The 27,044-nt window shown below is 36.8% G+C and overlaps 1 protein-coding gene across 12 annotated transcripts in view; it reads right to left on the bottom strand.

Annotated features, from left to right (window-relative positions):
- The window catches only part of PARD3B (par-3 family cell polarity regulator beta), a 1,282,024-nt gene that overhangs the window by 985,852 nt on the left and 269,128 nt on the right, over nucleotides 1-27,044 (bottom strand). Inside the window, exon 2 of one of the 12 annotated variants that reach the window (XM_072620104.1) lies at nucleotides 25,517-25,589. The exons of the other annotated variants lie outside the window; for them this stretch is intronic. The gene's annotated coding sequence lies outside the window, so the exon portion shown is untranslated. The remainder of the gene's footprint in view (nucleotides 1-25,516; nucleotides 25,590-27,044) is intronic. 12 annotated transcript variants of the gene reach the window in all.

Genomic DNA, 27,044 nt, shown 5'->3' with positions numbered 1-27,044 from the left:
CAATCAGAATAAGTTTATATCTTTATTGGCATTACTTGCTATTATATTTGTTTTTAATAACTACAATATATGAGAATAACAACATGGTAAAACAAAAGTTCCCCATACTTGGGTCTCAGTATGGCTCAAAAACCTAATTTTCTATAAAGTAATAAACATGTGAGACAACAGAATGTAAAAATTCATTTTAGAAGTCTATCCAAATAATAGAGCAAAATATTCTACCTATTGCCTCATAGTTGCATTGTCTCCTAATTGAAAATTCATTCCTTTCAATATTTCCTAACTTCAAGGTATATTTATAAATTATTAATAAGGATACAAAAAAATAAAGCTTACAGTTGTACAATGTAGGATTATTTTTTTTACCTAATTGATGGTTTAGAATGATGAGAGACCCACTAAAAGTATACTGTGATCCAGATGATTGAGACTAATGAGGGTCACAGGATTTAGAGCTGAAAGGTACATTAGAGGTCTTTCATCTGCTTAAGATATAAATAGCACTGAGACTAGAGCTAAGAAATAACCAATATTACCACTTTAGCATACTCAGGCATACAGGAAGTAGACGAATAAGGAAAAGGAAATTATACACAATTTCATACCTTCTTACCAACCCCTTCAGGACCAAGAGTTTTTAAGATGAATGGGCAGAGAAGAGTCCAGTATAATGATTAATCTCACAAACAACCACAAAATAAAAACCAACGTCCACACACATTTGAAGAGCTTTTGTGAACTGTTTTCAAAAGTAGAAACAAGGAAATAAAATGCAGATATCTGTTACCTTTCTTCATAATTTTAAGATGTCCTAATCATCCCAGTCCTTGTTTCCGTGGTAGACAGCAATTTTTAAATCCATAACATTTATTAATTACCCATCTCGCATGTTTCAGGTAGTTTCTAGGGACTGGAGATATAAATACAAAGAGTGAAACAATTCCTCCTCATAAGGAGCATTACCTTCTAATAAAGAAGACAGCAGTATGAATACATAAGTACACACAGAATAAAAAGAAAATAAATGAAAATAGATGATAAATGAAGAGTGCTTTAGGAGAGGGCACTAAGAGTTGAGAGGATTAAGAGAGGCTCCACACAGAATGTGGTATTCTTGAGCTGAGTCTTAAAATCCCAAGGATGAGGCATAGATGATGTGCTTTCCCAACAGACAGATGACACAGAGTTGTGTTTGTGTGTGTGTGTGTGTGCGTGTGTGTGTGTGTGTGTGTGTGTGTGAGAGAGAGAGAGAGAGAGAGAGAGAGAGAGAGAGAGAGAGAGAGAGAGAGAGATCTGTTCTGACAGTGAATGAGAGAATGACGATCCAAAAAAGATCTTGAAGAGTGCTTTGCTAATGCTCAAAGTGTCAGCCAGTATGAGGTCAGGGAGCTAAATCTAGGAAAAGGAAATGTAACAAGGATGAGTACTGAGTCTTAGTTTAGTTTAAAAAATAAAAACACCGCATGCAAATGATGGGAGAGGCAGGAGTAGACAACAGGTCCTGTGTAAATATCTGGATAGTTACCCATGAGTCAACAGTGAAGCACTGCTTACCCTAGCTTCTTTGCTTTCACATTTGTGGCAACAAACTCACAAATTCTCCCAATTCTAAGTCAGTAGGATAGAAACTTGCACTTAAAAAAAGGCAAAAGGTAAAAGGGAACTCTGGCTGCATTAAAAGAGACAATGGTATCCAGAAAACGGCAAGTGATTACCTTGTTGCATTCTGTTTTCTGTCTGGGAAGACCATACCTGAAATATGGTGTTCAATTCTTGCTATCATATTTTTAGAAAGAACAGTGGAAAGACAGTATTTATAACCAGAAAAGGGCAGCTAGGATGGAGTAGGGACTGAATGCCATGTCATACAAGGAATGGCTAAAGAAAGTGACCTAGGAAAAAGTAGGTGACTATCTGTAAATAACTGAAAAAAAGCAATTAAGGAGCAGCAGCAAGCAGGTAAAAGAGGAAGGTTTAGGCAAGGAAGAGGAAAAAAAAACTTACATATAGTGCTATAGGTTTTGCAAAATGCTTTAACATGCAGTCCCACAGAGTATAGGACTGTACAGTGGGCATGCCTCTAGTTTCTATTACTAGGGAGTTTGAAACTAGAGATCAATTGAGTAGAAATTCTGAGTTGCTGTAGATCTACTGCTAATTAATATCTGTACTAAGTTCAATACCAATATGATGAGGCCTGGGGAGAGCAGGACTACTGATCATCCTAAGGATGGACAAGTGGCCCCTGTCAGAAATACAGACGTAAAAAAAACCATGCCTATCAGTAGTTGGCCAGCCCATGAAAAGCTGCTGTATTTAATACAGGGAGATCCAATCTCTAAAAGACAAATACAAAACCATGCATTCTCCTTTCATCTTCATAACCCTCTTGAAAGGCAGGTGCTAACAGATATTATGTGCCCCATTTTATACATAAAGAAATTGAGGTTCTGAGAGTTTAATCAATTCACCCACTGTCACAGAACTAAATAGGTATCTAAGATGGAACTCAAACCTAGGGCTCTCTTGACTCTCAATGTTCAAAAGGTGAAAGAGCTACCTCAGAAGGGAGTGGGTTTCAATTCACTGAAAATCTCTAAGCAGAAATAACTGGATAGCCAGGTGTCAGACATGACAGAAGGAATGCCCTTTTTTGGGTATAATTCAGTCTAGATCATCTCCAGATTTCCTACAGTTCTGTTAAAATGAAAGTAGTTAACTTTCCTTGCTCTCATCTTATCTAAATACGAAGCTCCAGCAGTCTGAACACTCACTTTCCCACTGATCCTCCTTTCTACTACATGTAAATACTTGATTTTATTTAGAAGTCGTTCAGTGTTTATGGTTCACGTTTGTACAATTCTCTAAATATTTGTCAGTGAAAGCAATGCTGTCTTCCTCAGATTATAAATTCCTCAAGGACAGGGGCACATATGTCTCCCTAACTTTAACCAGAGCCTAGCAGAGTGGCATATGCAAATAGATGCCTAATAAATATTTCATAATGATGATGCTGATGATGATAAATTATAATGAGAGTTGGCTGCTAGGAATTTAGAAATGCTATCTGATGAAATGCAGAGGCTTAAAATTATAAATTTCTTTTTCTCTCCTAACTTAACAAATAAGAAAAGGCAATTTAGCCAAGAGACTTGGTGCAGGAGACCATTTAAAACAGGTCTCTTTTAAGGTCACACTGCATTTAGGCTACCTAGCTAAAATGAGTTAAGCTGTATTACAAGCACATGACACAAAAGATGTAAGCCACCTTGTTAAAAAAAATACTTATCCAAATGCTAAGTTTAAAGAAAACTATTTCCCTATATTCTTTTTTTTAATCTTCCCAAAATAATGATAAATTCCTTTTATTACGTGGCATTTACAGAGATTTGTCTCAAATGGAAAGACTGACTTAGAATCTCTGTAACAAAGGTCTGACCTTCAGAAAGGGTAGTGGTGATACAGCTTTGCTAGTTGTCACCAGTGTTTATGAAGCACCAAAATCTATTTGGGGGGTAGGAGAAGAGATAAAATTCCAGCAGTGACCAAGAGAGTGACAACACCTGTCCCTTCATCTCCCCATTTCCAAATAAATTCAAATCATTGGAATCTTTGCTACAGAAGGTGGGTAACTAGCCATCACAGCATCATCTTTGAAAAATAATCCTAATCAAAATAAGAGTACCATAAAGTTCTCTAAATTACCATGCCACGGAACCCAGAAAACTTATCATTCATCATGCTCCAGGTGAATGTGTCCATGCACAAACAGGACTCAGAGGAAGAGTGAAGAAATGAAGTATGAGAATGCTATTTTGGCAAATCCATCACAGCAGAAAGGAACTCAGGAGTCACTTAGTCCCACCCCCAAATTTTCCAGATGAAGAAATGATGTCTCATAGAAGTTAAACAACTTGCCCAAGGTCAAATAGGTAGGCAGTGATAGAAACAAGATTCTAATGAGGTCCTTTGACTCTATATCCAAAGTTCTTTCCGCTGTACCTTGCTGCCTCTGGGAGGAAGGGAGAAAAAGTGAATTCTCATAGAGGACAAGTAAGAAGGAGATAGAAGAAAAGGATAAAATGTGTTTCAGATGTCAGCAGCACAGTGAGCCATGGTAGATTTATTCTAGTTAAAAAAAAAAAAACCCAACATCTATTTGATTAATGCTGAAAGAAAAAAAAATCACATGTAGGATGTAATTAGGATTGCGCCCATTTTAGGAAAAAGTGAGGTCTCTGTCAAACTAACTTAGATAAAGAGGAATTGGCAAGCTAACCCTACCAGTATGGAGACAAAGGAGATAGGGAAATTAATTCCTTTGAAATATATAAAAATACTTTGGATAAAACTAAAACATTGTTTCAATCTAGGGGAAAAGAGCATTAAGTTGGATCAGTGAAAGGCTCCTATACTCTGTTAGCAGAAGTCCCTGTCAAAGGCTGTCTGTACTACCACTGCAGACTGCTTTTGATCACAGGGGATTAAACAAAAATGAGTCTTCCCTTCCTTTCCTTATTCATGTTCATGACAATCAGAAAAAGCAACCAAAAGAACTCTAAAGGAATGTGAATAATATTCTCTATGCCACCAGCTGTTTGTGAAGTGTTAAAAGACACTCTGGTGATGAGAGGTGCTACAGAAATACAAAGCCTTATTATTATGTTCAGTAACCCAGATTAAGAGAGATGTAGGAGGTAATCAAGCAATTTGTGTATAAGCTGTCTAAAAGGATTAAAATTAGCTGAATCACACCAGGCTGTAAACCATCTACCTGCACCGCAAACTGTAGGCCTCTGTAAGTGACTCCTCCGGAAAAAATAGGAAGATTTCAGGCCTTTCACGCAAAAATTAGTCTCTCATTTTCTGTACCACAAAGACAGGAGAGCAAATGGTGTGTGTGGGTGTGTGTGTGTGTGTGTGTGTGTGTGTGTGTGTGTGTGTGTGTCTCTGTCTGTCTGTCTGTCTCTGTGTAGATACGGGTCTCAAAGTTCTACACCTTTGCCAAATGGAAAGAATCTCTGTCCCTAATACCTTGCCACTTTGGAGTCATTCTTCATACCACCCCCTTCTCCCAGGGTCTCAACTTTTACCTAGCTTCTTTCAAATCCTGATTAAAATTCCATCTTCTGTGGGAAACCTTCCTTGGATCTTCCTTAATGCTACAGCCTTCCTCTATTGATTATCTCCAATTTATCCTGTATATAGCTTTCCTGTACAGTTGTTTCTCTGTTGTCTCCCTCATTAGATTCTGAAACTCCCAAAGATCAACGACTGTCTTTTATCTTTCTTTCTATTATGTGCTTAGCAGAGTGCCTGGCTGGTAGCATGCTTAACAAATGCTTTTTGACTGACTACAATCCTTCTGCCAAGGGAAATCCCAAATTCTAAATTCTTCTCAGTTTCTTCATGGACAAAAATCAACATTGCCTCAAAGAGGCATTCAGGAAAGTAAATAATATTATTTATGATAAAGTACCATATGAAGGTGTTTTTATACTGTTCTTTGGTCAATATGGCCCTGGACAGAAATTAAAAAGCCTTGATCCTAATTTTTTTTTTAAAACCTCCAGTTTAAAGGCATTATGACACCCTCTAAAAAGCAACCAAACCCAAGCTGGATCAAAAAGGATATTTTAAATTTGCAAAGAAAAAAAAACACAAGAGAGAAGAAATATAATATGGCCTAATATTTGTGCTATTTCTATAAAGTTCAGCACAAGTCCATAACCAATCTTAAGTCTAATAAATGTATATTTGGTACCACATTTACCATTCTGAATTTTTCTACTGACCAAATTGGTAAAATCTTTCTAAATTCAATCTTTTAATGCCATCTTGACTTTCATTATTAAGCTTCCCAAGGGCATGAGTTTCAAAATACTTAAAAATAAATAAAATACCAAGTGTTCAGCATCTTTCTGAAATTATATCCCATCACACATTTTAGGCAAAAGGATTTTATTTTATTTTTTACAAAATGTTTTAAAGCTTTGTAAAGCATGTTTCACAATTAGTTTGCTGAAGGACATTTAGAATCAACAAAGAAGAGAGAGACTCATAATGCTCAGATAAATGTCTGACAAAAGTGATGTTCTAATAAAGTGTTATACATTATGTGTTCAAAACAGCCCCCCAAAAAACCAACAACCTGGAAAAAAACCCAGGTTAGAGACAAAAGACCTACATTCTATTCCCTCTACAGTCTCTAAATGGCTTCATGACCTTGAACAAGTCACTTAGGAGCATAGGGAATAGGATTCTGACTTGGACGAGATGTTAAGCCATATCACAGATGAGAAAACTGAGTGCTACAGAGCTTAAGTCACTTGTTCTAATGGTCTCAGTGTAGTCTTCAGGGACAGGGAGTCAGGCTCAAATCCCCTCACCTGGCCCCCTTTTCAATGGTGTTCAAATCTTCCTGACACCATTTGGGGATTTTCTTTGTGTTGCGCCATTCCCTTCTCCAGCTCATTTTACAGATGAGGAAACTGAGGGAGCTCATACCCAGGTTCTCCCATTCAAAATCTAGTTTCCTCTCAACCTGAGGCCCAATTTCCTAATCTGTAAAATGAGAAGATTCTAGTGCATGAAGCCTCTAATTCTCTTTCAGTCTTAACATGTTATGACTCTAGAATAAAACACCCTAGCAAAGAACAGGCTTGGATTCTCATCTCATGCTCTGCTCTTTAGGCACATTACTGGATAGCATGACAGGTCTTCAGTTTTGTTTTGTTTTCATTTTGGGGGTTTTTTTTGTTGTAGTTGTAAAAATAAGCTGGTTGAACCTCACAAATGCCCTTTAAAATCCCTTGCAAAATGGAAATTCTAAGATTCTATCACTTACTTCAGGATCACAGGCAAAGAAATTCCATTTTCTTTATTGTAGTAAAGTGGGAGTATTAATAACACAGTTGTTATGATTAATGAGCCTGACCCTGTCATGGGGCAGGGAAATAAACCTCTCATTTGCACACAACTCCTGAGTTCCAGCAGAGAGGTAGAGCAGAGTAAGAGAAAGGGCCCTGGACCAGACCTTTGAGGAACTAGGTTCAAACCCCTGAGGCTCTCAACAGCCTCATCTCTCAAAGGAGTAGCTGGATCCAACGATCTCTAAGGTCCTTTATAGCCCTGAATCATATTCTGTAATTTTATGAAATGTATTACATCTTCCAGGGGAACAAAAATGGTGTGTTCTGAGTTTTTAGAAAGAAAATTGTTCTATAAATCAAGAATGGTTTGCCAATGATAATCAGAATGATAGCAGTATTACCACTACTATGTTCTCTGTGACCACAGGGTATCATGACCCCAGACAAAATAAATTAATGTCCATTTGAAAAGCAAGCAATTTGAACTGACCTTAAGATTGGGATCAGATCCACATTTTTTCAAGTGCCTTGAATGGCTAGTAGTTTTCTTTATTTTAAGAAAAAAAAATACATGCATACATACATACATACATACATATATATACACATACATATATACACATATATAATCACAAACTATTATAACAATGATAATAATATTTGTTCCTCAGGATAAATCTTACAACAAAATACAAAAGACTGCGACCAGGTTTGCCTAGGGTGCAGAAAAGCTTTACGCATGAAAGCTAGGCTACCCAACTTTAATCTTTAGTGACTAAAATTGGGTTTCTTGGCTAACATCACTTTTTTTAATATAAAGGGAAATTTTGTTTCAGATATGTCACTTCCCCAATGAGATTTTAACTCATCTATAACTTAATGAGAGAGAGCTGCCTATGGCTTAGAAGAGTTAAGTAATTGCCCATAATCACAGAGCTACGATGTGTTGAGGCAGGCTTGAACCCTGGTCTTTCAGACCACAAATCTAGCCCTTTCTGCAATGAACCAAGTACAGAAGTAGTCACACATATTGTCTACTCCAGGGATTCTTAAATTTGAACCAAACCAAGAAATTCATAGATAAATTTTCAGGCAGCATATGAACTTGAATGGGGAAAAAAGTTATATTTTTCTTTCAATAGAAATGCTTTTACTTTGTGTATTTGAAACATTTATGTGAAAAAAAAGTCCAGAGACTTCCATTGAGTACCAAAGGGTTCAAAAAGAGTCACAAGCACACATGTACACACATACACACACACACACACACACACACACACACAATGAGAAAGAACCTCTGATTAAGTCCAATCTGCTAATTTTGTCAACAAACTGAGAACCAGAAAGGATATGACTTTCTAGTTATAAAAGCGGGATCTAGAAACCCACATCTTTTGATACCAGTCTAAAGCTACATCCATAACACTACAGTCTTACATAGTATAAAATAAAATTCAAATCTCCCCCCACCCCAAACAAGTTTTGATTCAATCAATCGATAAACATATTTTAAGCACCTACTATGTGCTGGGCTGTATTGTTAATGTGTTTTTGCTTAATTTGAAGATCTTTCCCACCCATTAATAGGCCCACTTAAATCACCTGGAAACCTAAGTCACATGTGACTGGCTGAACAAGTGGAATAGGTAGAATGGAGCAGAGCTGGGAGGAGTTTGGTAAAAGCAGTTACAGCAGAGGGAGAGAGAGGACACAGGCAGGCACAGATAGTGTTGTGAGTGTTTGTGGGAAAGCCTTGGGGGTGAGGGGGAAGGGGAGGAAGGTTTGGGAATGGCATTGTCCCCTTCAGTGCTAATGTGTATTGACTTCTTGGTTATTATGATGAATCTGGTTTTCTGGTGTCTGAATAAATGTTTTTCTTCTGCCTTCTCTATGGAGAGTCTGTTACATTTTGCGATTGAGAACTACGCCGGCATATTCATAGTAGCCATCCGTGCTGTGAATATTACCTTGGGGATACACAGGCCCTGTGCTAAGTGTTAGGGATACAAAAAAAGGCAAAAGTTGGTCCCTGCCCAGAGGGAGCTCACAATCTAATGAACCACCTTATTCGTTGTCAGTTGCATAATTAAAACTTCTCCTGGACCTCTCCAATGCAGAAATTATATGGTTACTGTGCCAAGAGAAGGAAGGAAGAAAGGGAGGGAGGGAGGGAAAAGGAGTGTTTCTCTCTGAACTTCATAATCTTTAATAACTAATTGATAAATCAATGATGTAATAACTCAATGATTAACAATAAGTCAGATATTGATCTGTTTCTTCAGCAAATAAAAATAGGACAATTACTGACCATACTTTGATATTTCTATTAATTTTAGGTTTGATAGTTTCTGGAGTCATTGTGGTACAGCAGAATTGTTGAGAGATAACATGGTACAGAGTAAAAAATGTTTCCAGAGCCAGCAATCTGGGTTCAATCAAATTCCACCTCTGATGCTTACTGCCTGTCTGACCTTGGGCAAGTGACTAAGCCTCAGTTTCTTAGGGTTGGACACAGATGACCTCAATGGCTGTCTTATAGTTCTGTATCTATGATTTGTATTATCTCCTGACCTGAGTGACATCTGGCTATGTCACCTAATGTTCATGTGAACATGCTCAAGTGACTTCCTCTCTGTGGAAGGGGATTATTCTAGAAATAAATAAGATATCATAATAAAATGGGACAATAAATCTTTTTTGTTGGTTTTTAAATGAGAAGGTTGATCAGGAAGAGCTGGAGATGACTGAAACAACTGACCAACAACAGTGAAGACTAGGGCGCATCCATCTTATCATCTTATTCAGTTTTTCACTATGTGTTTCCATAAATCCTGCACTGAGGATATACCCAAAGAAGTGAACAGTCTTCCTTTCAAGTTGCTTCTAATATTTCATGGTTAATAATATAGCATTCAGACTGGACACCTGTTCTCACTTACCTTTGCTCCACGACTAGCCACATTAACGCTCATGCATTTAAATCTTTGCAAAATGAAAATATCAACTTTTACAGAAGGTTACAGACCTTGAAAGTTCAACTCCATGAACTCACATAAAATAATCTGACCAGGAAACCTTCTAATTGGGAGCTTCAGTTAAATTCTGGATTTTTTGCTATTTTTTTTAAAGAAAAAGTTCATCTTTTTCTCTGCCATATGCATTAGTTATAAATTTTTCACTGTTTCCAATGGCCTTTTCCCATTCTGCAGCACTGTGGTTATTATAATCAAAATGTCATTGGTGTCTTTTTTACTATGAGATAATAAACACTGTATCCATTTCCAATTTTAACAAATACCTAGTCGCACAAATAAAACCCATTTTGTCTATCAGAAAAAGATAACTCCTCATGAGGCAGAACATGACAGCTGCTTAACAATGCTGAGGAATACTAACATAAGTGAATTTTATGCCAAATTTACCTGAAGCCTACAAAACAAGTAATTCAATTACAAGACATTATAGCAGCAGAAAAATGCATTAAATCAATAATTGCTACCTAATGCCTCAAAACTTAATACAGCATATTGTGCTGACTACAGTAAATATAACATTTAGTAAACAAAAGAGCTCTTGGGTACAAAATTATAATTCACCTCTGGAAGATACATTCAGACATTTTATTGCTTCTACTACCACTCCACAAAAGTCTCATTCCAGTGCCTGAATGTGAGTGGGAAGGATGCTGTATTTTCAAAGGTAAGACGTCTCAGAAGGAAAGGGTTTTAAATAGCAGTTTGCCGATGCACTGTCTACCTGAAGATTAGCCTAGCTCACTTCAGACAAACTCATTACCAGGGTAGTCATGGGGTGGAGTGTTGGCTTTCAGCCATGCCAACCCTAAAAGACAAATTACCAAGGGGTAGATGCCTTGTGATCTGGATCACTGGAGAAAGGGCCCAGTTTGATAAATTACAGGTACCTGAAACACTGAAAGGCTGGGATCATGGAAATCAGGACTAGATATGAGATGTCATGTAAAAATGAGGAGCTAGACTAAATGGTTTCCAAGATCCTTTCCAGTTCTAAATCTATGATGCTCTGACCAATCAAAGTTTTCAGTTTGTAGATGAGCAAACTCTAAGGATGAGCAAACATCTAAAGATGAAGTAATTTTCTGAAAATCATGCAAGTAATAAATAGTGGAGTCAGAGCTATAAGTTAATAAACATTTATTAAGCACTCACTGGGTGCCCAAAATTTGCTAATACTAAGTAAGCTCCTTGAGGCTAGGGATTGTCTTTTGCCTCTTTTTGTATCCCCAGAGTTTAAGCACAGTGTCTGACACATAGTAGGTTTACTGAATGAATTAATACAAGCAAAAAAGATAGTCCCTGCCCTCAAGATACTTACCATTCAAGAGAGAAAACAAAATATATAGGAAACTGAAGAGGGAGAGGAAGAGAAAATGAAGGTAACTGAGCAGGTTAGGAATCGATCCCTGTGCCCTGATCATGGCGAAACCCAAAGACTCAGGAGTACAGCCTGATTCAAGAGTACAGAGGAATGAGGACACGGCTGGGCTGGATTCCTTAAAATCAAGATTCTTGGAGGAACCAGTTAGTCAGAGATAAACATCAAAGGGGTGCATGGCACCTTCCCATGGCACCTTGCGAAGTTCAGGGGTACTATGAGTTTCAAGGATGAAGGAGTCTCTGGGGCATTATAGACAAAGTTCACAGAGTCAGGAGGGCATCCTGAAGAGGAATGAGATCTCTTGACTCCAAATGAGCCATGATGCTATGGCTACAACCACTACTACTACTCTGGTAACATTTAAAAGTTGTTCTGATATGTCACAGAAATAAGAATAGCAAAATGACACAAATTAGAAATATCTTTTATTTTAAATATGTGATTTAATGTTTCCATAGCTTACTTGGAAATGAAGCATGAAAGGGTAGATGGAGAGGCAGCATTTAGGCCAGATCACCTGGGTTCACGTCTTAGCTCTGAAAAATCCTGACTTTGTGGCCAGTCGCTTAAACTCTCAGTTGCCCCCAAGACAGTTTCCAAGATTAAAGGTTGTAGAGCAACTAGTAATTTATATTGATAAAGGGAGTTTCCACACCTAGAGCTACGTATGCGGAGGAAATAAGATCCAGAATTTGTTTATAAAGGTGTTTAATTACGTGGAACATTTTTAGAGCTTCCAATAATGGGAAAAAGAACTATGAAGGGAGACAGTAATCTAGACAAGACAGGAAATCATAACAATTCTGTCACTATTTTGCTCTTTTACCTCAGGCAAGTAACAAACTCTTTCAACCTCAGTTACTGTTTTTCTGTAACATAAAGTTAGGTTAAATATTCAAGGTCTCTCCAAATTCTATCATTCTATAATGACTGTAACACAGACTCAGAAATAGATTTTCTCTATCATAAAATCATCCATATCACTGTGGGAAAGAAACAAGTTCTTTATCATTTTTCTACCTATTCAGCTCTATTTCCCCCATTTTCATGAAGAAAGAATTTTAATATGCCATTCTGTAGGCCCTTCTCATTGTCTTTCCATAAATCATCCATTGGATATAGCCAAAAAAGGGTAAGGCCTTCTTCTTCGATTTCTATTTTCAATTCTTCCCTCATATACCAACATTTCAGAGATTCTTAAGGAAGAATCTCTTGCAATCAGCTACTCCTAAAAATCTGGGTCTGCGTTAAATGAAATGAAAAATTGTCACTTTTTGATGAAAATAATTTTTCAAAGGACAATGAAAAAAATAACGCACACTCATTTTTATTTACATTATCCCCCCATCCCGGCCCTACAATAACACACATAGCTGGCATCCCTATACTTAGACCCATATGGATCAACAAAAATCTTCTATCTTACCTCATGGTACAATAGGGATTTTTGTTTTGTTGAAGTATAAAATGCTTCCTAGATTCTAATAAAATAACTCAAGGAAAGTTAGTTCTTTTGTGTGTTAGTTTTTTTAAAAAGCAATGGACTTAGAGTCAGGAAAGCCAGGGCTTCAAATCTAGGCTCCCAAACTTATTTTGCTGTGTGATACTGAATAAGCCCCCTTAATCTCACTGAGCCTAAATTTTTGCATAAGGTTCATAAAATATTTGCAGAATAACCTCACAGACTTGTGGTAAACTATACAGTTTTTTTTAGAGATGTGAGTTATGAACAATTAATTCATTACAGTTAATACTGTGATTTTTTGCATCTTGTCAAAGGTACTCAACGGGTTAGATAAATCATAGCAGAAGACTGATAGCTCACTGATGAAAATTAACCTTATCTTAAAAACAACAAAAATTTTATTTGTGATGGAGCACGCTTGACACACGACTAGCTCTCTGACACTCCCAAGAGTTCTGGTTCTGAACTGCAGGGTTGTTGTGTTTGTCAGAGAAACGATGATATCACTTGCAATTGACTCTGAGTGAGGGAAGGCTGTGCAAACTCACCAGCCTCACTTTTCTTCCAGAGTGATCTGGGTCCAGTGGCCAGATATTCATCAGGTTGACTGGGGATGGCCCAGGATGCAATGGGAGACCCTGCTCCTTTTAGGCTAAGGCCTTTTCAGGTTCTCATTTTGCCAGAGGTAACATCCACTCAGTGAATAGGTCTCTTTAAGAAATGAGTCAAGGGATGGTCCCTTTAATTAGAAAGAAAAAAGAAAAAACTCAAGCTGGGAGGAGAAAATTCTCAGGGTTACTGTTCCAAAGAAAAGCAGTAACTTTTGACATTCACTCTAAGGCAGGAGGGTCCCAGATGTAGCCATTAAGTGGAGCTTGGCAGGGACCTATTGTAGTCCAATCTATGAGCTTCAGAGTGAACTGGATTTAAGAGAGAGAGAGAGAGACAGAGACAGAAATGGACAGAGAGAGACAGACAGAGAGACAGATAGAGAGACAGAGACAGAGAGACAGGAAGGAAGGAAAGAAGGAAGGAAGGAAGGAAGGAAGGAAGGAAGGAAGGAAGGAAGGAAGGAAGGAAGGAAGGAAGGAAGGAAAAGGAAATCTAGCCAATAGACCCCAAGTTAACTGGGCAGCTCTGTCCATCAAAATTTACCTTCCTTTGGAGAGGAAAGAGAGAGGGAGAGAGTGAGCTAAGTTAGTCAACTGGCTGGGTCCCCATTCAGTCAGCTTGGTCTACTCACAGATTGTGTTTATTTCCACTCACTCAACAGAAGAGAGTTTCTTATCACATCTAACACCAGGAAAGGAAGATGTGCTACTATTACCCTCCTCCACAATCTCTCCCCCTTCTACCATAAGCCACTGGGAAAAGTCTAGTGTACCACATGTTTTCCAGAAGAAGACAGGTAGTCACTGATATAAATTGATGGCAAAATTAATTAACTGAAAAATTGTAATACTAAACTACAAACTCGGTCTTGAGGTATGTTATTATATTCCAACATGACTACCTCCATCCATCCTGCATCTCTACAACCAACAACATGGAAAAACAGCTAATAGGCAACAGGTAAGTTAATGATTTTGGTCCTGGTATCCTAAATTGGGAATATCTGTGGACCTTTTGTAAAATGACTCCTAATATAGTGGTAAAAAACAGCACCATTTGAAATTATGGGTAACCTTAATTTTAATCCAAGGTGGTTTGTTCTAGGATCCCGGAAGCAACATTGAGCTCACAAGTTGAGTCACTTATTCAAAATGTAAAACCAGTAAGTTTCTGTTCATTTTTTTCTCCAGCAATCTTTATCAAGTCTGGTAAATATGTCGATCTCTAATCAATTTAGTGTACAAGTGCAATCAATGGCTGCTGGGAGGGGTGAAAGGGGTAATTGAGATTGCTATACAAAATTCTCAATGCTTTGCAACATCTTTGATGAAATCTTAAAACAGGATATTCTATAACAGAAGTTTAGCTATCCAAATGGACTTCTGGGAAACCACAACACTGACACTTCTTGTCACTATATAAACGTTCTAAATCAAAATTATTTTAGAGGGCAATACTGCTGCTACATGTTTCTCAGTTTTATTGATATCTTCTATTTTATTACATTGTAAATGGGAGCAAATTGCTTGCAATTTTACCAATACCTGATGCTTAGAGTATCTGTATTATGATGAATATTGTTTTTTCACTGCATTGGCTGTACTGTCATGTAGCATCACTGAAATAACTCTTGTTTTAGGCACTGCATTTTGTTATTTGTCTCTGTAAAGAAAATCAATATAGACAATTTAAAGGGGTAAAAAAAAAGGCAGTGCTCTTCAGAAAGTCCCACGAAGTCAAAAGCAATACTAACAAGGGAAAATAAATTGGACAAAAACTTATTAGGTACACTAAATTTCAATGACCCTCCTTTATTCCTGGGAAAAGCTACAAGTTTTCAAATGTTTAGCTTATAATCATCCAAGGGGAGGGAGTGCAGCAAATGTAGAACACCACATGGAGTTCAAAGAACGCATAGGTCAAAACAAGCTCCAGGCTCTGGTGATTCTTGAAAGCTTATTTTAAAGAGAAAGAAAAAAAAGAAAAAATCAAGCAATGGAAGGAAACGAACTGATACAGGTGTTCTTTGCTTAAGAGAAATTCACTTGACAGAATTCTGAACTTAAGAATTTTAAAAGTAAGTGATAAATTCAATCCTATCTCTATGTTTTTGCTCACATTATTTTAAAAGCCAGGCATTCCTTCCTCAAACATCTGCCAATCAGAATTCTATCCATCTTTCAAGACTCAGTTCAAATACCCCTTTCTCAAAAAAGCCTTCTGAGAAGGACTTTAGCACTTGGATCTCTGTCGGGACACCATATTCTAACTTTACAATAAGTATATATTTGTACGTCTCATTTCCCCCATTACATGATTAGGTCCCTCAGGGAAGACACTGTCTTTCCCATTTCTACATACTCTGCAGCACCAGCACAGGAACCTAGAAGAGTCCGTGCATATAGGTATTCAGTAAGTATTTGTTTAATTCAACTGACTCTTCTGTATCACTACTTCTATCCCTAACAGACCTGGCAAAAATCTCTCATTGAGGAGAATTGGATTCCTCTAGTTTCAAGACACTGGCGGTAAATCCTATGGCTTGAGGATAGAGGATGCAGAGGCAGGGGCACAGAGAGACCTTGACAGTGCTGTGGAAAAGTGCTACTTTTAAATACTAGCTGAAATGCTGACTCAGCTCCTTACTCCCTTGGCTTCAGTTTTCTCTCCTGCAAAATGAAACGGTTAAACTAGATCAACTTTAAAGGCTGTTACAAACCCTAAATCTGTGATCCTATAATTAATGGAGGTCAGGAATGGTAAAGAAAGGGTTTGAAGTACTTGTTGACAGGGATAGTGATGGTGTTGGTGATAACAGGAGTCATGGTGGTGGTGATGATTATGTGTTGATGGTGAAGATGGTGGTGGTAGTGACATTGCTGGTGATGATGATGAGGGTGTGTAGTGAAAATGATAGTGATGAGGAAGATAATGACTAACGGGTGGGGAGGTGGTAGGACAATGATTATAGTTAGTAGGTTTCTCCTTTCATTCTACGCTGCAAACTATGAACTTGTGATAAGGGGGAAAAGAAGAGAAAGGAAGGTAAAAAGAGAGTGGAGCAGCATGTAGAAGAACAAGAAGTATTTCTGGACATAGAGAGTAAAGCAAAGTTTATTTTAAAAAACGACATCTATTCTCTTAAGTAGATGTAGCATCTGTACTGCCATGGGTTCAGTAGGATCGCAGCCTGTACAATAAACCATTTACAAAAAGGTGAGGCATTCCTAAGCATGAAATGAAGGAAAGTTCTTTTTTGCTTTGAAACATTAGTGATTTGTCTAATCTCTAGGACAACACAACACTATATAAAGCTATGGATGTCAAAACTATAAGAGTTTAAAAATTCATATCATTTCATTCCTAAAAAGTAAAAAAAAGCATTTTTCATAGTATTTGATGCAAAGTAAAATTCACAAGGAAAAGACCTCTATACCCTCCTAATTCACACCAGAATTTTGTCAGCTGGACAAAACCTCTCCAGATCTACAACTCCCAAAATAACTTTACATATTGCCTAGACACTCACGTAAGGATAATTGTTTAAAAAATTAGGAGGGTGCCTTCTATCTCTGCATATCAGTTTCAGTTTTGTCAGACAGGACAGAGATATAAAAAAGGAAAACAAAAAACCCTTTGTTTTTACCCATATAATATGCAGAAGTATATTATACCTAGATTCTCTGCCTACATTTAGCAACACAATCAACAGGCCTCTTTCAATAATTCTGAGTAAGGATGGACTTAAATCATCCTATATCCTTCCACTGCCATACCACCCCAACATGAACAGTTAGATATAAGGCAAAGTATCTCTCTGTTTAATAAGAATTTAAATATTACATATTGGTATACAAAATGATGAAAACTCTCTGAGAAACAGAGGAGCCATTTTGGGGAAAAAAAGACTCCTAAGTCTCACTCCTGCCTTAAATGCTCTTACTCCTTCTCTTTCTCCTCCTCCCACATGACAGTCTAGAAGGCTATGAGAACTTGGGAAGACAAGGTAGATTACATTGTTCAATGCTTAAGGTCAAGAATAAAATTTCCAATGAACAGAGCTGCAACTAGATTGGGGCACCAAAATTTACAGGGCTCTGAGAGTGCTTGCCTTCCTTCTATGGTGTAGGGAGGGAAAATTAGTTTAGCACCTGGTTAGCAAAGAGAATTAACTAAAATAGGAAGATAACAGATGGCATGCTTACTCCCCTGCTGCAACTGCACCCCAGGTAAACTTGTCAAACTCCATGCCAATTTCTGGCACCATGTTGGGACTTCCCAGCCAAGTTTTTATGGTACCTGCCAGGTCTCTATCCATGGGACCAGCGCTGCAGGGTCCCTACCCATCCCCTGCACTAACACCATCAACAACAACTGAATTATTCTAGGTGCCGAACTTGTTAATTATGTCTCCATTATCTTTTTTGTTTCGGTATCCATTGACAGAATCTTCTGTATACCAAAATAGCCACATTCTTTGACTTCCTTTATTATTTGTGAAGCTCTGCAATCCTAAGGAAAGTTCATTGGTTCACAAAAGAAGAAACTCAACCACTGGAAAACTCCAATCTGTTAGAACGCAAGCAAGTAAATCTTCTCTATTCCAGTGCTCCTCATATTTAAAAACAACTCTTTCTAAGATGTCCTTTCTTCCCTGCTCCTAATTCTAATAAAATGAACACTAGGAAAACCTTGATGAGAAGCAAACACTTAAGCTAACACAAATTATATCAATTTAAGGTATTATAAGGGCAACAGGGTGAAGAAGTAGATAGAGTGCCAGGCCTAGAGAGAGTAAGACCCCTCTTCCTGAGTTCAAATCTGACTTCAGACACTTATTAACTATGTAACCCTGTGCAAGTCACTTTACCCTGTTTGCCTCAGTTCCTCATCTGCCAAATGAGCTGGAAAGAAATGGCACAAACCACTGCACTATCTTTGCCAAGAAAACCCCAAATAGGGTTACAAAAACTCAGCCATAACTGATATGTCTGAGCAACAAAAGGTATAATAAATAAAAATAACATTAGTAAAAAAAATGCAAATAAAATCTCAGATCAGTTTTTAATGCCTAAGGAGGGGGCAAAGAATTATTAAAAGTGATAAATAATGTATTCCCCAATTGGAAGTAGATTCGTTGAGAAAGTAGCCTTTTACAGAATTATTAGAAAATACTTCAACTGTATTACATTGTCAATTTATAGAGCTGACTTAAGATGCTTTACAAAGGCATAACTGTGTAGTTTATTCAAGCAGATAAACAACTCAGTGTCTTAATATATATTTAGCAAACAATATCATTTTAACAAGGAATGAAACTCATAAGTGATTTACTAATATGATAAAACATTCTCTCATACATATGCAGTGTTGAAGATAGTTGTTTTTAGAGACAAAGAGAAAGTCACAGCTGTAGCATGCCAAAGAACCAGAAGATTGTTAGATAATTAGACTGATCAACATTCTGGCATCACAAAACCAGTGGTATTACACTCTCCACATCAGAGTCTAACACAAGCTCTGTGCTTGCAAAATTTGTGACTTCAGTTGATTTAAACAGTGATTTTAAATTAGAGCTGTATGTAATTGCCTCTAGTTTTTATACAACACTTTCAAAATTATGATTCATCTGAAAACTTATATGATTTTGGACGGCCACCTAAGAATCTATATTTACAACCAGAGCTGAGGAAATCTTTGGGGAGTCATAAAATTGAATAGTAAAAGTTAATGTAAAAACACACAACCAAAATGCTTTCTTACCAGCAAAGTGAAATTATGATACAAAAGTCAGCATATGATAGTTATCAATAGAAAAGAACTGACTGATACCTGATAGTTCTATCCACTCAAATGAACAAATTCAATTCTAACCACTTTCATAACAACATTTTTTTCAAAAGAATGCTTATTGTGTGTTATTATATTGCTATATACCATAGCAAGTCACTTTCGTGAAAAACTTAATTAGCTTCACTGCAAAAACAACTATATTAAGGCAAGCAAAATCCAGACTTTTGTGCACTGCCAACTATATCTGGATGGAAAAATCTCTCTTCATTTGGTTGATAACTTGAGAAGCAGTTTTGCTCCACCTTTATTCCTTGATACAATTAAGGAGGTCATCTATAACATAAAACAAACAAAAAGAAACCCAGTGTTTTTAAAGTCACTAAAATAAATTAAACCTTAAAGACTATAAATTTACAGTACCATACATGTGACTAATCAATGATATTATTTAGATGTTATATGGTTATGAGACTGGTGCTACATTTGCAAGTCATTAAAAGTCATGAGTCAGCCTTAATAACACAGTTACTAATTTTTATCTGTTATATCTATAGGTAAAAAATCACAATCAATGATAAGGAAACAAAGTTTCCTACACTAAAACAACCAGATTCTATGGGTTATTATGTGAAAATCATTTACTATTATATGTACCACACTAAAATCAATTCTTCCAAGCTAAGAATACACTGCAAACACTTTCTTTTCCCAAAGAGAGTATTTCCTTTCTGTTGTGATGGAATAGTGCTCACCCAACCACCACAGAAACTAGGGATTTCTCTACTTCGTGGGTTAATGATATGGCCTGAAGCAGATTCAGAACACTGAGTCTTACTCTGGAAAGTGAAAGCAAGGGTCAGTTATCTCGCCACTCTTTGTTTCTGAAAGGCTACCATAGAAGAGAAGAGGGAAATTTCAGCTTCAGATCTTTCTCTTCTCTTTGGATAGCTCCAGCTTCAGGAGTTTAAAAGTGAACCTGTTGCCACTCTCATCTCTTTTGTCTAGAAATTGCAGAGATGCAAAGAATTTCCAGAATTCAACTATTCTTTCCCAACCTTGGAGCTACCATGCATGTTTGTGAGCACTGGGAATCATCTTTCCTGCTACTATTTTTCAAGTATTATACCTAGACTATTTGGATGGGTCTGATCATATGCTATATTACAAACACATTTTGTATAAGAAGCCGGTAACTTTAAAAAAAAGTAAGAAAAGCTTCTTAACTCCTAATTTAAAAAAAACACAATCATTTCTTGTTAGAAATGATACTTTAAAACCTAATTTTATAAAAGTTTATCTGTTCCCTTTTTAAAGAGAGTAGCACGATTATTAGCCAACAAATATAATAGGCTAAAATGCTTTAATAACTAAATTCCATAATTTTAGCTAATAACTAGTACTGTTAGGGTTTCTATAGTTACTCAGGAAAGGGTCATGGCTGTCTGAAACACATACACTCTGATAATTAACCACATCATGATAGACTGACAACATTTAATGATTAATTATGCTAAGACCTCAAATTCTTAGCAGGAGGTAAAAGCACAGAATTTCAGAATATAGCAAACACCACCTAGAGAGGCACAGAACACAAACAGAGATAAATTTTAAAATGCAGGTTTTTCAAAGTAACTATAATATAAATGTCTCCTTAGGGGTTTCAAAGCTTAAGAAAATAAAAATTCTCTGCTTGCCAAATACCATCATCTGATCACAGTGCAGCCATATCCCCAAAGAACTCAACCCAATTATTTCAATCCTGACCTACATAGATAATCCGATATAACCTCCTCTCACCATTAGATGATGTATACACTGCCATCTTCTCAAGTGTATCAGCAAGGGCCCCAACACACACAAGAGGGCCTTGTTGTACAGGTTCTTACATTGGCTTTTCTAAAAGGAAAGCGACTTTTGAGGGGTCAACAATCACTTTAATCAAGCACATATATCAATCACTTAATTCACGGGGAAAAGTCAGAACCCTGAACTTCAGAGAAAATACAAACAAAGAAACAAAGATCAACCAACAGGCAGAACTTCCAACTGGCTGACCATGAGCTATATATATATATATATACATATATATATATATGTATGTATGTATGTATGTATGTATGTATGTATGTGTATGTATACACACACACATCACAGATCAACAGACAGATCCAACTGTCTGACCACACATACATAATTACCAGAGAGAGAAGCACCAACACTTGAGTTTTCAAAGCCAGGGGACTCCTTAGTGGCTGCCCGGAGTCTCATCTGGACAAACAAACACTTCCAATGAGTAAGCCCCAAAGTAAAACCTCACTTCAGAGTATTTATACACTTTTCAGAGCCAGAGGGCATCACAACCCTTGAGAACCTGTGCCTCATTAGAAATTAAGAAAAGGTGTGGGCCTCCCCTAATCAAGCTTCTCTTAATGGGCAGACCCATCAATGGGTAGGAAAGATCTTTAACTCTCATTAGCAGCACATCAAGCTACTTTCATGATCAAGTATCTTTAATAAATACTACAACTCTATTATGTAGAATGTGTGATTTCATTAGTGTGAATACTCCCACCAGAGAAGTAGATAACACATTTTCTACACCTTTTCAACCTGTGCAATGCTCCCATGATTGTCTCCCATGTTTTCTTGTAAATTCTCCATGGCTTATCCACCCAACTACATGGGGGAGTTGTCCTCATTTTATAGCACAGGAAACAGAAGCCCAGAAAGGTTAAGCAATCTGCTTACAGCGCAGGGAAATGGGACAGACAGAACCCTAATCTTGAATCTTCCTCCATAGTTCTTTCTACTATTCTAGCCTTCTTCAAAAAAAAAAAAATACATGTAAAGCCACCACATAAATATGCCTCTGTCTTCAAAGAAAAGGCAAAAATGAAGTACACAGTTATGTAATTATTCATGTTACTAGATGTGTACTTATATTCTTAGATTTCAAATAACAAATATTTTTCCACTCAGTTCATAAACACACATTCGTGTGTATACATATCTGTGTGTACATACATGTATATATACACACATATTGTATGTGTGTTCATATTTATACACACAAAACCACAAACATATACAATACATATATGTATGTCAACTTGTTAACATTCTGTCACCTACATATGTGTGAAGTGCACACATTTATAACTGTCTGGCCAAGGTTTTCAATCCAAGGTTTGGAGTAGAAGTGGAGCTACATGACCTATGTGTTAATTAAATCCATAACCCTGTGTCCTCATTATCACCATGCTCAAATCAGTGGAATGAAGCAGCCAAAGATATGCTCCATATGTTCTATAGATCAGCTGATAGATATACTGTAAAATGTGGATGATAGATAAGAAGCCAATGTATTAACTTAAATACTAATTAATACACCTGTTATTAGCATTCCTGAACTGATCATTGTTAGGGATAATCATTGTATCATAAACATCAAGCATCTAGAACTGGATCTCAGAGAGTTCAGGCATCCTGTTTACGGGGATAGGGACTAGAAGTGTGATTTCATTAGGATAAGGAGGTCCCAGGTACAGAAACTCTTTTTATCAGTGCAGACTGGCAGATTCTCTGAAACTCATAGTCTCAGAGAGTTATCTAGAGCACTGGTGTCAAACTCAGAAAGAAATGGAAGCCATAACAGTACACATAAATATTCCTATAGGTGCATGCTGATTGAGAAAATCACATATGAGCATTATGTATGTTTTTCTGAATATGTATGTATTTGTTAACTATTTCCCACTTACATTTTAATCTAACTGGGGCTATATTAGGAAAGATTTTGGTCTGGGCCTATGTGCTTGACTCCTCTGCAACAAGCTTAACCCTAATACTGATTTGCCAAAGGTCATACAACTGGTAATTGTGTTAGGTGGGAATCTAGGTCTTCCTGGCTTCTAGGTGTTCTACCCATTATTATTTCTCATATTCCACATCCACTGTCTCTTTAAAAAAAAAGACATAAGACCATTTATAGCAATTAATTATTTATATATCAATAGTTACACCCAAAGTTAAGGGTAATTGAAAGCAGTTGATGATATTACTGTTTTTAATTTCCCACTGTTCTAATCTTGTCTATACTCTTGATATGAATGAAATATTTGGTATTTATATGTATTTTTTAATTAAATGGAGTTTAACATTGACAAAATATTTTTCAACTCAGTTTTATACAATAGTGAAATAAGTTTTAGTAAGCAGACTTGAAACTGTGAAATTCTGTACCCTCTGTCCCCTTTTCTGCTTTTCTATCACTGTCACTGAGGAAGTGGGAAGGTGCTCACACAGATCTGAAGTCATTAGATATTTTTGTTTCATCAGTTGAGGCAGCTGAAAAATTCATCAATGAATGAACTGGGTGGCAGACACAGTCACAAAGTTAATACCTTTCTTAGAGCTTATACTCTGGGGGGACAGGCTTAGAGAAAACAAAGGAATCATTTAAAAAATTAGACCAAAATGCTTATTTGATTTGATTTTTAAGTCAGTAAAATAAATCTATAACCTTAAAGACTAATTTTATGGCATCATTCTGGTCTTGTCTCCTAAAGTTAGTCTCCCCTGTATGCTACAATAAAGCACCACAGCAGGGTTTAGTCAGAAAAGGGTTGCCCAGGACAAGAAAGCATGAAGGAGTTCCAAGTTTAATGGATAAATTACACACACACACACACACACACACACACACACACACACATGTGCATATACATATCAAGCACACTCAAAATATGAGAAAGATATTGATTCTGGAGTCAGAGGGCTTGGGTCCAAATCTCTCCTATAAAACTCTTCTACGTGACCACAATTCACAATGGTGGATTTATGACCTTTGAGCTCCCAGTTTTCAATCTATGATTCTATGATCTTAGAGTAAGTGGCCTGGGTAAAGCCAGATTAAAGGAGCCACCATTTAATATATGTTCCAAAGTTTTCCAAATAGAAATAGAAATTTTGGGATTACTTTTATGCACACGCAAAATTGGTTTCTGTTGAGTTTTGAAATTTAAAATGTAAGTCTAGGGGAAAAAACAGGAATAAGAATTTTCACACTTCTCAGTACTTTCTACACATTTTCCCAGGAAGTCTCCAATTTACAAATGAGCTGTTTTTCTTCTAACAGTTCATTTATAAGTAGACTGTTTGAGTCAAGGAAATATCTTCCCCAAAGAAACAATGTTATAAATGATTATTAGATTTAGAGGCCAACCTACAAAAGCCTATTTAACCATGATGTAGACTAATACTACTCTAGAACATAACCACTGATTGTAACAAGATTTGCATGGAAAATTGCTTCACATTTGTTTGCTTGGTGTTTTTTTGTTGTTGTTGTTGTTGTTTTTTGTAGAGGGGAGGAGGGTCTGAACCTGTCCTTTCAAGAGTGCCAATTTACTCTCTGTGTGGAAATCCCCTGCACCACTGCAGATCTTTATCTCATCAATAATTTAGAATTTTAGAGAGCTGCCCAGGGACACTGAGAGTTTAAATGACTCACCAATTGTTAACAGACTTAGAATATGTCAGAATCCAGACTTAATCAAGTCTTCTGGTCTCCATGGAGAGACTTCCATCTACTGTCATGCTGCCTCTCTGGAGAAACCAGGGATATATATGACTCATCCTATAGCTGTAATAGGCAGGAAAACAGGGACTCCTCCAGCCCCATGCTAAAGTCATATATGCCAGTTATTTTCCATGAGTCTACTGCTATTAGTTACCTTATGAGGTAGTCTCTGAAAGTTTATTCTGTCCACATTACAAGTACCATGATCTGTTCAACACTCAGAGTTTGATAAGAAATTGTTATCTTGTATAGTGTATTTGGTTCTTAGGATTGGAGCTAAATCTTAGGAGAAGTAGCAGGAAAATAAACTGACATTCCTCTCTCCTTCCAGAGCTAGGAAGAGTAGTTTCAGAGCCTCTGAAACTCACAGGCACAGAGAGTTTATGTCTTGGTGATTTGAGTTTGACACGACACGGGGAGTAACTGGGCACAGAGGAAATGACACGTATGCCCTGCCTTTTCCTGGCCAAAAACAAGCAAACCAATGCACTTAGAATCTTCATTTTTGCATTTGTTTACTCTTCTACTTACTGGCTGTATGAAAAAAGGAAACATCTAATTTTTCAGTCCTTAATTTATGAGTCTATATAAGGAGAAAGTTAGACTTTATGATCTTGAAGGTCCCTTCTGACTCTCAGTTTCATGACCCTGTCATATTTACTACAAGGCTCACCCAGTATATCTTGAATCAATGAACTGACTTGAGCACATCTATCATCACTGAGTCCTTTCAGGCCACTTCATACGCCACACATACACACATCCCGACTGTACCTGTTGTTGTTCACTGGATAAAAATAAGCTTGTATTCTTTACTCTTCACTGTGGACCCATAATCCATAGATAACTGTGGGCGGAACCATGGAATTTCAGATACAGATAAAATAAATTCATTAACAACATATTTATAGTTATTACAGAAACCTCAAATGGAAAAGTGGAGATCAATGGAGATTATCTCACACTCATCTTCTTAATACAGTATATTGTTCACAAAAGGTGTTTCAAAGCCCAAAGAAAAGCAATGGCATAGAATATCTAAGCTGGTAAAATAGGAAAAGAAATTCAATAAGACAAAGTAGATATACAATGAACACTGCCCAGGGACTAGTCCACAAAGTTTGGAGATGAAGGGGATATCTGCATAACAAATTTTAAAAGGAGAGTAACAAGGAAGATGGTTCAGAAAATGCGAAGTGTTTAACAGCATTATATAAATTTTATATTATTAAGTGTTTGGGGTTAATAAATTATTATCAAGACATGTTGCATATATCTGAAGTAAAGTTGCCTATCAATCACTAATCAAGGGACAAGGCAAATCAAACAAGGTGACCAAAGGGTGGTAAGGACATAAGTAAGGAATTTCCATCCAAAGTTTCCTGCATGGGCAGCTAAAGACAGTATGAGTGAGTAAGAAGTCCAGGGATTTATCTCTACATGGACAAGAGAACAGGAAGGTATATAAAGGGGGATCGTGAAGGACTCATAGGGGAACAAAGAAGAGAAATGTGTATTTGCACTACTGATTTGACACAATGTCTAGCATATAGTCAGCTTTTAATAAATGTTTTATTATTCATCATTCACTTAAAGGATACAAATATTAAGGAATCCAATGTTCACTGTCCAAGTCAAAGATAATATCTAATAATAGTATGTATCAATCAATAAATTATCAAGCATTTACTAAGCAACTATTAAGTGCCAGGCACTGTGCTAGGCATGAGGGTTACAAATACAAGAAATGAAATAATCTATATAATTATGATTCTGAGTAAAAGTTACTGTCCATTTAACAAAACAATGTTACCACAACTGGTATTCTTGCCCACTGTAAACTGCTGAGGATTTTCCATGACTAATATTCTCTTCTGGATTCACACAGGTGATCCAAAGAGCAAAGTACCCCTTAATTTCATCTGTTAGGCTATCAAGTTCATCCAAAGTTTATGTTCAATAAATCATCTTCATATTAAAGATTTTCCTCAATTAATGCTTGTCATCCTATTAAACCTCTCTGATAAAACTCTCAAGGCTTTCAACCCTACTTCTAGCTCATTCACATTAGTCCCAAAGCCAGAAAACATATCAACAACTGTAATTACTTCCTGAAGAGTATTATTTCAATATCTCAGTCTAATTTCTCAAGAGATCCTAAGTCAATCAAGGCTTTGCACAGATCACAGAGACAGCCATGACAACAGAAACCTATAGTAGGAGACCATGTAGACCACTTGATTTGGTTATAAAGTGGATTCATCTGAAACTACTGTCCATCTTGTAAATATAAAAAAATCTC

Source organism: Notamacropus eugenii, chromosome 6, assembly GCF_028372415.1.
Source record: "Notamacropus eugenii isolate mMacEug1 chromosome 6, mMacEug1.pri_v2, whole genome shotgun sequence".
NCBI lineage: Eukaryota > Metazoa > Chordata > Mammalia > Diprotodontia > Macropodidae > Notamacropus > Notamacropus eugenii.
Note: the sequence above shows the minus strand (reverse complement) of the source record. Positions and strands in the feature narration are given on the sequence as shown.